This window comes from Ascaphus truei, chromosome 20 (assembly GCF_040206685.1).
Source record: "Ascaphus truei isolate aAscTru1 chromosome 20, aAscTru1.hap1, whole genome shotgun sequence".
Classification (NCBI taxonomy): Eukaryota; Metazoa; Chordata; class Amphibia; order Anura; family Ascaphidae; genus Ascaphus; species Ascaphus truei.
In genome coordinates, this window is record NC_134502.1 from 8539803 (window position 1) to 8551119 (window position 11317).

Consider the following 11317-nt stretch of genomic DNA (forward strand, 5'->3'; position numbering starts at 1 on the left):
GGCCTCCCACACATCACTGACACACACCTACTTCACTGTCACACACTGACACTGACACACCATACCCCCAGAGAACCCCTGCGAAGTCCAAGGTAAGTTTCAGCCATCTCACACTCTCACCCCTGTCTACACACACACTGCCCTTTCATCCATCTCACACTCTCACCCCTGTCTACACACACACTGCCCTGTCTACACACACACTGACTTTCACCCCTGTGTACACACACAGTCACACCTGAGACCATGACACTCACTGTTACACACTCACACCTGAGACCAGAATAAAAACGGCTTCTTAAAAAATGGCGTTCTCCCTTCGCTGTAAAAAATACCTTTTATTGAGCTCCGCACACATGACACCCACTGTAGCCGCGCACCTTTCCCTGTAGCCGTCCCCTGCACACGGCCGCCCGACACTCCATAAATCACCATGACACAAAATGGCCGCATTCAACTGGCTTCCCGCTCTACACAAAATTAATTGCCATTATAAAATGGCCGCCCGTCTAACCACCTTCACCTACGCACTCCCGGTTTGCCAATTATTTGCTGCCTTTCATTTCATTTTTTTTCCTTTCATTGCCTTCATTATTTACCCTTTGCCAAACCTTACTAATATCCTGCCTTTCATTGCCTTAATTACGGCCTGTTAGGACCAATATGTCAGGCCCAGAATGTGCACTCATGTTAAGCTTCCATTTTGTCTGGTCATAACTAGTTAAGATTCTGTAGTCAGCCTTTTGCTGAAATATAATTCCTGAATGCACTCAGTTTCTCTGCTAAATTGCATTTCATTCTCCCTGGCCAGGATATTACTAGATACTTTTGTGATGTCAATTTCCTGGTGTTTTAGTAGAATATAATAGAATGGTTCTCTGCAAGAAGCAAGGTAGTGAAATAAAGTTGCTAAGACTCAAGGTCTCTTTTGATAACAGACAATGAATAAGCTATGTATTCAGAACATTGCTTGTATTGAAAAGGGACACGTCTCAAAAGTCACGCCACTAATATGTCCTGCCCCTAAATCACGCCTCTAATTAAAGCTACGCCCAAGACACACCTAGTATACGCCTATGTCACGCCTATGATACGCCTATGTTATGCCTCTAACTAATATCTTTTTTCTTTCTGTATAAAAATCATTACCCTATGAGTAATAAATGGAGACAAAGGATTTGAAACCTGGCGTGCGTTACGTTTCATTTCGTTCGTCTACCAGGCCTGAAGTTCATCAAAGACCGGAGATAACAGTGGCAGGGCGTGTAAAGCTTCTCCGGGGAAGTCTGCTGCAAAATGGTGCAGATGGTGTATCCAGTCACAAGGCTTCAGTTTTCTTGGCAGAGGAAAGGCTCCTCTCAGTTCTGAAGCATAGGCGAGGAAATTAGGTCTTCCTTCACGGCCTCTTTCACAATTACATCCTTTTCCTCTCATTGCCTTAATACTTTTTTACCTCACTCCCGTTCAGCATCATGCTACAATTGCCGTATTCCCGCCTTTACTCCGCGCTCTGCATCAGCTTACCTCCGGTCACTCCATTACCTCCCAGCGCTCACTTCCCTCCCCGGCGCTCACTTCCCTCCCCGGCGCTCTCTTCCCTCCCCGGCGCTCTCTTCCCTCCCCGGCGCTCTCTTCCCTCCCCGGCGCTCTCTTCCCTCCCCGGCGCTCTCTTCCCTCCCCGGCGCTCTCTTCCCTCCCCGGCGCTCTCTTCCCTCCCTGGCGCTCTCTTCCCTCCCCGGCGCTCACTTCCCTCCGGTGGCCGAGACATGGCCGCGGGGGGTCCATGCAGCCTCCTCAGATCTGTGCCAGTTCCACTCTCCACCACCTCTCACTCCCATTGTGTGTGTGTGTAGAGGGACATTTTACTCCTGCCAACAATTTGTGCCTCACTTTCAGCCCCCCCTCACTCCCTCCCTCACTTTCACCCCCTCACTCCCTCCCTCACTTTCAGCCCCCCCTCACTCCCTCCCTCACTTTCACCCCCTCACTCCCTCCCTCACTTTCAGCCCCCCCTAACTCCCTCCCTCACTTTCACCCCCTCACTCCCTCCCTCACTTTCATCCCTCCCTCGCTCCCTCCCTCACTTTCAGCCCCCCCTCCCTCCCTCACTTTCAGCCCCCCTCCCTCCCTTTCAGCCCCCCCTCACTCCCTCCCTCACTTTCAGCCCCCCCTCACTCCCTCCCTCACTTTCAGCCCCCCCTCACTCCCTCCCTCACTTTCAGCCCCCCCTCACTCCCTCCCTCACTTTCCCCACCCCTCACTCCCTCACTTTCACCCCCCCCTCTCTCCCTCACTTTCACCCCCCCTCTCTCCCTCCCTCACTTTCACCCCCCTCACTCCCTCCCGCACTTTCATCCCCCCTATCCCTCACTTTTACCCCACCTCACTCCCGCCCTCACTTTTACCCCCCCTATCCCTCACCTTCACCCCCCCTCCCCCCTAACTCTTTCACCCCCCCCTCGCTCCCTCACTTTCACCCCGACTCACTTTCACCCCCCCTCCCTCCCTCACTTTCACCCCCCCTCCCTCCCTCACTTTCACCCCCCCTCCCTCACTTTCACCCCTCCCTCCCTCACTTTCACCCCTCCCTCCCTCACTTTCACCCCCCCTCCCTCCCTCACTTTCACCCCCCCTCCCTCCCTCACTTTCACCCCCCCCTCCCTCCCTCACTTTCACCCCCCCCTCCCTCCCTCACTTTCACCCCCCCCTCCCTCCCTCACTTTCACCCCCCCCTCCCTCCCTCACTTTCACCCCCCCCCTCCCTCCCTCACTTTCACCCCCCCCTCCCTCCCTCACTTTCACCCCCCCCTCCCTCCCTCACTTTCACCCCCCCCTCCCTCCCTCACTTTCACCCCCCCTCCCTCACTTTCACCCCCCCTCCCTCCCTCACTTTCACCCCCCCTACAAATGGATGTACAATTTTTTTTTTTATAAACAAGACTTACAATAAATAATTTTATCAATAATACTTTCTTGCTCTACTTTTTATGTTCAACATACGTGCTACATATGTTCTACTTTCATTACACTTTACTCCTATAGTTTTTATTTTAAACAACATTTTTTTATTTTATCTATTTACATTCCGGGCAACGCCGGGTCTCTCAGCTAGTAGATTAATATATAACAAAAACTTAATACAACTTTTATTAAAAAAAAACTTTTAAAATCATAAGCAATGGATTAGATCAATCCACTAAATATCAGTAGCTGCTTGTCTATTACAAGTATGGGTGACATGCTCCTGATCGGGTGAACACTAATGGATTAAATGCTAAAAAAAAATGGCCATAACGATGTGTCATATCCTACATCTTGTAATGGTTTTTCTCCATGGTCTTCCTGTGAATGTGAGAGCGTACGCTACCTGGGTGTCATAAAGGTTCCAAGAATTCAAGGGGCCCACGCTTGTCCAGTAATTACTGACCTAGGTTGATTGTTGCAATAAGACTGGACCACCCAATGTATTGGCGAACACACTGGAATAGTTGGTCCTATACTACTGGAATGCTGTACTCTCACGTGGTACATATCCATCGATGGTGTCGTTGCTAGTGTACGGATAGGCTGACTGCAAGGTCTGATTCTTTGTATGAGTGCTAGCTAATGTTGGTGCATTGCTGGAATGCCAGCAGGTCCAGTTCCTCATTCAGACCTTCTGATCGCATGGCCTCTAGCTTGAATATCCAATAGGATTCTCTCTGCCTGAGTTTCTGGAATCTACCTCCTCTGCAGGCAGTCCCCATGCTGATACTCTCAATCCCCAGTACATTTAAACCTTGTGGATCCTGATCATTTTTGAGGGCAAAATGCCTAGATACTCCATGTCCCATGAACCCTTCGGAAATATTTAGCTTGTGTTCTAGGAACCTTTCCCGCAGCTTCCTTTTGGTGCGCCCTACATACTGTAGCCCGCAGGGGCAGGTGAGAAGATAAATCGCACGAGTTGTATTACAATTGATGATGAACTGTTTAATTTTGAACTCTTATTGCGTGGCCCTAGATCTAAATGTATTTTGTTTGTTACTGATATTTTGACGTGAGGCATCTATTCCCTCCACACTTGTAGCAACCACATGGACAGGTAACCATATGTCCCTCATATTGTGTGTTATTTCTGCATGTTTCCTTTCTCCCGCAGTACACTTGGTGCAATTATGTTTTTAAGAGATTTTGCTCTTTTAAAAATGACGGAGGGTCTCTCCTCCAGTTCCTCCTTCAGGATTTGATCATGTAACAGTATGCCCCAATGTTTGTTTATAATGTTCTCAATGGTTTCGGCCGACTTATTATATTTTGTAATGAATAGGGACTTTTTTTCTATTTTGTCTTCATTTGGTACTTCCCTTTTTGTTATTTTTATTGATGAGTGTGTTCCTATTTAGGTTTCCGGCACTAATAAGGGACCGTTCTACTTCCTCTTTTCTATATCCCTTCTCTTCCAATTTTTTCTTCAATAAAAGTGCTTGTTCAAAATCTGCGTCTTTCGTGCAATTTCTTCATATTTGTAAAAACTGTCCGTATGGAATGTTTGATTTCCCCTTTTTCAGGTGGTTACTTTTAGAATGTAGGGAGCTGTTCGCATCTACAGTCATCAAGTGTGTTCTAGTACAAATATTGGAATTGTGAATCTTGGGTTGTGAATCTTGGGTGGGTGTGAATCTTGGGTGTGAATCTTTGGGTGGTTGTGAATCTTGGGTGTTTGTGGGTGGGTGTGAATCTTGGGTGGGGCGGTGGTGAGGTGGGGGGTGTGAGTCAAAGGCGATCGGTTCCCCCCCCCCCGTCCCCGGTGCTTGTTTCCCGCCCCCTCCATCCCTGGCGGTGTTTCTCTCCCCCCCCTTGTTCCCGGTGCGTGTTTCCCTCCCCCACCCCCCTTTCCACCCCTCCCCGGCGCTCCCGGTGGTCGCAGCTGAGGGGAGAGAGAATGGGGCCCACGGGGGATGAGAAGTGGCGTGCGCTCCTTCTACCCCCCTCCCCGGCGCTCCCAGCATCCCTGCTGAGGGGAGGGTGGTGAAAAGCGGCGGCGTGTGCTCCTTCCACCCCCCCCCCCTAACTGGAGCTCCCGGCGTCCTCGCTGAGGGGAGAGAGAACGGGGCCCGCGGGTGGTGAGAGCTGCAGGTGAGGGGGGAACCGCGGGGAGCTGATCTGAGTGTGAGAGAGTGTAAGTAGCGGTGGCACCGGAGGGTGTACGTTTTGATCAGTGGTGGGATTCAACATTTTTAGCAACAAGTTCTCTCTCACCAGGAGAGGAGGGGGAAAGGAGACGGGGGGGGGGGGAGGAGGGGGAAGGGAGACGGGGAGGGAGGGTAGAGAGAGCCGGGGGGGGGGGGGGGGTGGGAGAGACAGGCGGGGGAGATGTTTTGTGTTTATATATATATATAAAATGAAATTTGCTTGATGTGCGTGAAGCTGCGCCGCGCGGGAAGAGTGGGCTAAGTGCGGAGGACGTCTGCAAGGGCGGAGGCAAGTGTCCGTAGTGGTGAAAGGGGTGTGTGGTGAAGTGAATGAATGAATATTGGCTTTGGCGGGAAGGCGGCCATTTTAGCCGAGTAGCGGTGTCGCCAAGCGGGTGGGAAGGCATAAATTTTTACACGTGCATGGAAGGTGGACAATTAATATGTAATCGTGCGTGAAGGCTGGAATTTTGGGAGCGGGCGGGGTCTGGGAAGGCCAAAATGGTGATGCTTCACAATTAATGTTATTGTTTTGGGAAGGTGGCCATTTTGTTAGCGGCCGGTAAGGCTGAAATTTTGACCGGTGACCTACATTTTGTTGCATGAAGTGTGTTAATGAAGGGGACAATCGTGCGGGAAGGCGGCCAAATTTATGAGAGCGTGGACGGGTAACGGAGGGTGGACAGAGAAGTGGGTTTAAACTTATGAAGGTGGGTGTCTGACTCCGCAGGGGTGATCCCAGGGGTGTAGGGAGAGAGTGTCAGAGGCTATGCTGAGGGCTCAGTTTAGGCTTCAGAGTCTCGGGTGACAGTCAGGGGGTATGGTGAATTGCAGGGGTGGAACTCTCCGGCAGTATGTGTCTGTGTGTCACAGGAGTAGGTGTGTCCGTGATGTCAGCGTACCTCTTGGCCAATGAGACCCGTGGGGGAGGCGGAGCATGGGCGAGGGACCAATGAGAATCCCCATATCTACTGACAATCAAGCAAATTTCATTTTTATATATATAGATGTATACTGTATGTAACCCCACTCCTTGCCCGGCTCAAACGGAGGGGACTGCACAGTGTGATAATGTCTATAGGTGCAGATGTTACGCACTGAGAGCCTTGCGTACCTTATTCTCAGGCTGGTGTCCGGCTGGCTGGAATAGTAAGCGGGACTGTGGTCAGTGTTGAGGATGAAAAAGGTGCCAGAGACTTTTATAAAAGAACGTGGTATATTGACAGGAATCAGAATGCGGCTTCCCTGGGGGCCACACATACCCAGGGAGGTCCACAGGCTTAGTGTCACGTGTAGATCTTGTGAGTGCTCCATCTCTGGGAGAAGGAGTACATAATAAGATAGGCAGAGGTCCCACAATGGGGCCGTTGCATCCATAAGGGCTGCTGTGCCTGTAGGGGGTACATACGATTGCTTCCTTTCCTTCCCCTTCTCCCCCCACAAGGTTTGTTAGATTCGCCTAAGGGAGGTGCCTGGTGCATACCAGCTCAGGTTTTGCTAATTAGAACAAGCATTACCATCTCTGCTAATCATTGGCTCACTATGTAGGATCCAGCTGAGTTGGCTTTATTTCTGATGCCTAGTTTGGTATATAAGTGCGTCACAGTTTAGCATTAAACATGACCCCAGATGAAGTCCGGTGGGATGAAACATGTTGGGCCTTGTTTGATGCTTTGAGGCCACCATACCCAATCTCCTGAGAAGCCCCGATTGGAAGGAGACTGCTGAGACGGCCGTGACGCGGCGGAGTGCCCCCACTGCAGGTGAGAGACGCTGGCAGAGGCAATCGCGGTCTGTTCCTGACTGAGAAGTGGAGCGGTCGCATCGGGTGCTGTTATCTAGGGGGAAGGGTTAAAGTGCGCCCGAAGTCACTTCTGTTTACTTACCAGCGGGGAGAGTGTGAGTGTGTTACCAGCTGGGAGAGTGAGAGTGTGTTACCAGCGGGGAGAGTGAGAGTGTGTTACAAGCTGGGAGAGTGAGAGTGTGTTACCAGCTGGGAGAGTGAGAGTGTGTTACCAGCGGGGAGAGTGAGAGTGTGTTACCAGCGGGGAGAGTGAGAGTGTGTTACCAGCGGGGAGAGTGAGAGTGTGTTACCAGCGGGGAGAGTGAGAGTGTGTTACCAGCGGGGAGAGTGAGAGTGTGTTACCAGCGGGGAGAGTGAGAGTGTGTTACCAGCGGGGGAGAGTGAGAGTGTGTTACCAGCGGGGAGAGTGAGAGTGTGTTACCAGCGGGGAGAGTGAGAGTGTGTTACCAGCGGGGAGAGTGAGAGTGTGTTACCAGCGGGGAGAGTGAGAGTGTGTTACCAGCGGGGAGAGTGAGAGTGTGTTACCAGCGGGGAGAGTGAGAGTGTGTTACCAGCGGGGAGAGTGAGAGTGTGTTACCAGCGGGGAGAGTGAGAGTGTGTTAGCAGCGGGGAGAGTGTGACTGTGTTAGCAGCGGGGAGAGTGTGAGTGTGTTAGCAGCGGGGAGAGTGTGAGTGTGTTAGCAGCGGGGAGAGGTGTGAGTGTGTTACCAGCGGGGAGAGTGTGAGTGTGTTACCAGCGGGAGAGTGTGAGTGTGTTAGCAGCGGGGAGAGTGTGAGTGTGTTAGCAGCGGGGAGAGTGTGAGTGTGTTAGCAGCGGGAGAGTGTGAGTGTGTTAGCAGCGGGGAGAGTGTGAGTGAGTTACCAGCGGGAGAGTGTGAGTGTGTTACCAGCGGGGAGAGTGTGAGTGTGTTACCATCCCCTCTGTGCTGTCTCTCATCTTACAGTAAATGTGCATGCACTATAGGCTACAAAGAGTCTGCTGACCTGGAGAATCTCCTACTCGCAGTTACAGTATTACAGTATGTGTGATTCAGTGCTGACTAACACTGGGCTCATTTGCACATATTTGCACATATTAACTGTTTTATCATTTTGCGCCAGGAACACTGTTTTGTTTAGGGTTTAATTTGCGGTTTTGGGGAAAACCGCTGGTGTTTAGGCTGCAGCGTGAGGATATCACAATATTTGTTGCGCTTTATTACAGTTTTTTTCCCTGCCTCCCTGATACTACATTGGATTGGTCAGGGAGCAGTGAGTGTGACGATAGCGCGTTAGAACAGCGCTGCTATCTCTGCCCGGCAACTAGTGACTAGGGGATCTCTCACTTCAGTCTCACTAGGGGGGTCTCTCACCTCAGTCTCACTAGGGGGGTCTCACTTCAGTCTCACTAGGGGGGTCTCTCATCTCAGTCTCACTAGGGAGTCTCTCACTTCGGTCTCACTAGGGGGGTCTCTCACTTCAGTCTCACTAGGGGGGTCTCTCACTACAGTCTCATTATGGGGTCTCTCACTTCAGTCTCATTATGGGGTCTCTCACTTCAGTCTCACTAGGGGGGTCTCTCACTTCAGACTCACTAGGGGGTCTCTCCCCCCTCCTTTTTATACACTGGGGAACTGACGCATCTCTTTACAGTATCACACACCTAGAAATATTGTGATACCATTTATTAAATGAGAGGAGAGATGCGGTGAGATAAACATAGTTGAAAACGAGAGGTAACTCTCAATGTATTACTTCCTGGTAAAATATTTTATAAATAAATAAATAAATAAAATAAATAAAAACACTTGTCTGACAAACATTCTCAGGGAGAAGCAGGAATATGTTATTCTGCATAATACAATTCTTATATTATAAAGCATTTCCATTTACTGACACCGCACAAACATATATATGTAATGGGTATACGCTCCTATATTACTTCTATACGCTCGCTCCCAGAACAGGAACTAAACAAAGATTAAAGCAATCAGATATCCCCAGGACGGGTATGTGAGATATATATATATACATGTAGAGGTATCAGTACCGTGTTAGCCGAGCTTCAATAATCAAAAAATAAATAGATGATACCGTTCTGTGGCTAACGAAATGCTTTTATTTGTGCGAGCTTTCGAGATACACTGATCTCTTCTTCCGGCGATGTTACAATGAATGAAGCAAAAGGTTACTTAAAAACAGTGTCTCTTGGAATGTTATCTGTGCTGTTCCTTCCCCCGGTGTGGATGAGATTTATGGCTAGAGGTGTCAAAAGGTAATGAAAGCAAGTGAAGAAAGAGTGTGTATGTGTATCAGTGTGAATAAAAATGAATGGGGAGCCCACAGTATATACAGTGCTTTACACAAGGTGTGTGTGGAGTGGGAGTGGATATAAATGGTGTGGGTGGGTGTGGAAATGTGAGAGTTTGTAGCACAACTAAAAGTGTGTGTGGATACTTAGTGGTCCCTATTGGTGTATAAGGATGGAAAAACAATTATATTATTTATATATATATACTAGCTGAGAGACCCGGCGTTGCCCGGGATGTAAATGCGTAATAGGTAGTATTATTTATAAATGGTGGAAAAATAGGTTGAGTATTTGTTGGAAAGGTTGGATAATAATATTGAAAAGAAAGATGGAAGAAAATGTAATATGATGTTGTATAAAAATGGTTTATTGTAACCACACCACAGTACAATGTATATTTTGGTGACATAAGTGATGTGAAAATGTGAGGCGTGTGTCCTGCTAGGGTGTGAGCGTGTGTGAGGCGGCGGGTGGGTAGTGAGTGCTGGCTGTGGGTCGGGGGTCCTGCTAGGGTGTGAGGCGAGTGCGGGTGACAGCTGGTCAGTGATATTGTTGCGTAGGGGCAGGATGCGGCAGGTGTGTGGGGTGGGTGAGAGGCGATGGGTGTGTGTCGAGTGTGGCGGGTGTCTGTTGAGTGCGTGCGGCGGCTGTGTGGCGCAGGGATGTGAGCGGTGGCGGGTGAAAGGCAGAAGTGCGGGTGTGCGAAAGGCAGAGGCAGGAGGGCGGACGAAAGGCATTGAAGGAGGGGAGGTGAAGGTCGGAGGGGTGGTGAGGGGAGGTGAAGGGGGGCGGAGGGGAGGTCGGAGGGGAGGGTGAGGAGGATGGGTGGTGAGGGGGGGGTGTTGGGGGATGGTGAGGGGGAGGTGAAGGAGGGGCGGAGGGGAGGTGAAGGGGGGGCGGAGGGGAGGTGAAGGGGGGGCGGAGGGGAGGTGAAGGGGGGGGCGGAGGGGAGGTGAAGGGGGGGCGGAGAGGAGGTGAAAGGGGGGCGGAGGGGAGGTGAAGGGGGGGCGGAGGGGAGGTGAAGGGGGGGGGCGGAGGGGGTAGGGTGGGGCGGAGGGGGTAGGTGGGAAGGGTGGAGGTGGGGGGCTGGGGGGGAGGTGAAGGGGGGTGAGGGTAGATGAAGGTTGGGTGGTAAGGGGGGGGAGGTGGTGGGAAGGGGGGGAGGTGGTGGGAAGGGGGGGTGGAGGGAAGGGGGGGAGGTGGTGGGAAGGGGGGGAGGTGGTAGGAAGGTGGGAAGGGGGGGAGGTGGTGGGAAGGGGGGGAGGTGGTAGGAAGGTGGGAAGGGGGGAGAGGTGGTGGGAGGTGGGAAGGTGGGAGGTTGTAAGGGGGGAGTGAAGGGAAGGTGAAGGCGGGTGAAGGTGGGGGTGAAGAGGGCGGTGAATGTGGGGGTGGAGGGGGGGGTGAAGGTGGGGGTGGAGGGGGGGGTGAAGGTGGGGGTGGAGGGGAGGTGAAGGTAGGGGTGGAGGGGAGGTGAGGTAGGGGTGGAGGGGAGGTGAAGCAGGGTGGAGGGGAGGTGAAGCGGGGTGGAGGGGAGGTGAAGGGGGTGGTGGAGGTGGTGAAGGGGGGTGGAGGAGGGGAGGTGAAGGGGAGGTGAAGGGGTGGTGAAGGGGAGGTGAGGGGGGGGGGTGGAGGGGAGGTGAAGGGGAGGGGTGGAGGGGAGGTGTGGAGGGGAGGTGGAGGGGAGGTGTGGAGGGGAGGTGAAGGGGAGGGGTGGAGTGGAGGGGAGGGTGGAGGGGAGGGGGTGGAGGTGAAGGGAGGTGAAGGGGGGGGGAGGTGAAGGCGGGGTGAAGGGGGGGGCGAAGGGAGGTTAAGGGGGGGGTGGAGGGGAGGTGGAGGGGAGGTTAAGGGGGGGGTGGAGGGGAGGTTAGGGGGGGGGTGGAGGGGAGGTTAAGGGGGGGTTGGAGGGGGGGTGGAGGGAGGTTAAGGGGGGGGGTGGTGGGGGGGTTAAGGGGGGGTTGTAGGGGGGTGAAGGTGGGGTGAGTGGAGGGAGGTGAGGGGGTGGAGGGGAGGTGAAGGGAGGGGAGGGGAGGTGAAGGGGGGGGGAGGGGA

The 11317-nt window shown here is 52.3% G+C and overlaps 1 long non-coding RNA gene across 1 annotated transcript in view; it reads left to right on the forward strand.

Moving 5' to 3' along the window:
• The first annotated feature begins 5411 nt into the window (after nucleotides 1-5411).
• Nucleotides 5412-11317, forward strand: part of LOC142471339 (uncharacterized) — a 60696-nt gene continuing 54790 nt past the window's right edge. Inside the window, exon 1 of the long non-coding RNA XR_012789408.1 lies at nucleotides 5412-6937. This is a non-coding gene — a long non-coding RNA (uncharacterized LOC142471339). The remainder of the gene's footprint in view (nucleotides 6938-11317) is intronic.